The following is a 1,614-nucleotide window of genomic DNA, read 5'->3' as shown; positions in this document are numbered from 1 at the left end:
TGGTGGCACCTGGCAGAGTCTGCTCTGAACCAGATTCAATCCCCAAACTGGGTTTTATTCTTCTTGTCACCTTTCTTCCTTACGCCTGTTTTTACTACCTGGACCTCTGGGTCCTACTCTTTGTCATCTGGGAAACACCATGGTAGCAAGAAGACAAATGAAGTCGGAGTCAGGTCAGCCACAGCGTGGGCTCTACACGAATTCACACCAGGGGTCTGCTTTCTCCTGTCCCTTACTAGCTGTGTGATCCTGGGAAAACAACCACGCCCTGTGGGCAGCAGGTTCTTCACTGTGAAGTAAGTGGGTTGGATAAGCCCCGTCTTGCAGGACTGGAGGAACGTATGTGATGTAAGCAAAGCACCTTGCACCGTGTGCTGGGCATCTATCAGGACTTTGATGAATGGCCGGTGTTTCCGATGTTGATTTGATCCCAGGCTCTCATCTGTCCTCTGGGATGTGTTCTGTTTCCCGGGTCATGCTGGAGAATATGCAGCTCAACAGGACACGGGGCAGCTGACAAGCCAAACAGGGGCTTCATGGATAAAACTCGGTCCATTTCCTTTTTCTTTTAATTAAAAAAAGCTGTTTTAGGGGTGCCTGGGTGGTTCAGTCGGTTGAGGCTCTGACTTCGGCTCAGGTCAGATCTCACATTCGTGGGTTCGAGCCCCACGTCAGGCTCTGTGCTGACAGATAGCTCAGAGCCTGGAGCCTGCTTCCGGTTCTGTGTCTCCTTCTCTCTCTGCCCCTCCCCCTCTCATGCTCTGTCTCTCTCTGTATCAAAAATAAATAAAAACATTAAAAAAAATTTTTTTAATCTGTTTTATTTGTTTATTTTGGGCAGGGGAGGGGCAGAGAGGAAGGAGACACAAAAAGTGAACCAGGCTCCAGGATCTGAGCTGCGGCACAGAACCCGGCGTGGAGTTCAAGTCATGAACCGTGAGATCATGACTTGAGCAGAAGTCAGATGCTTAACCGACTGAGCCGCCCGGGATCCCCACAGTCCATTTTGGAATTCAGAGCACACATGTGGGATATCCGAGAATCTGTGTGGAATGTGGCTGTGGGGGAACTGTCCCAGCTGGATACAGCACAGAGCTGCTGGAATTTGAATCAAAGACCAACTTCTTCCCTCCCTTGCACATGCTCTTCCATCCAAACCACTACTTTCATTCATTTTCCCGGACCAAAACCTAGACCTGGTTTAGAGCTGCCCAATGACACTCAAGATAATCCAATTAAAATGTTTTTTTAATGCACTGGGTTCTGGTTTTCCATGGTCAGGAACAATAGTACTAGTCTAGAGCCTTCTGGTTCAACTTTAAAGGAATTTATCATTATAGGTGCGCCTAGGTGGCTCAGTCCATTAAGCCTTCGACCAGTTCAGGTCATGATCTTGTAGGTCATGAGTTGGAGCCCCACACTGGGCACTGTGCGGACCGCTCGGAGCCTAGAGCCTACTTTGGATTCTTTGTCTCCCTCTCTCTGCCCCTTCTCTGTTCATGAGCTATCAAAGAATAAAAAAACTTAATTTTTTAAAGGAGTATCATTAAAAAATAAGTAAATAAAAATAAAATTGAGTATCATTGCATTTCTCCAGAAATCCTTGCAGACGAT

This window comes from Suricata suricatta, chromosome X, assembly GCF_006229205.1.
Source record: "Suricata suricatta isolate VVHF042 chromosome X, meerkat_22Aug2017_6uvM2_HiC, whole genome shotgun sequence".
Classification (NCBI taxonomy): domain Eukaryota; kingdom Metazoa; phylum Chordata; class Mammalia; order Carnivora; family Herpestidae; genus Suricata; species Suricata suricatta.
Note: the sequence above shows the minus strand (reverse complement) of the source record.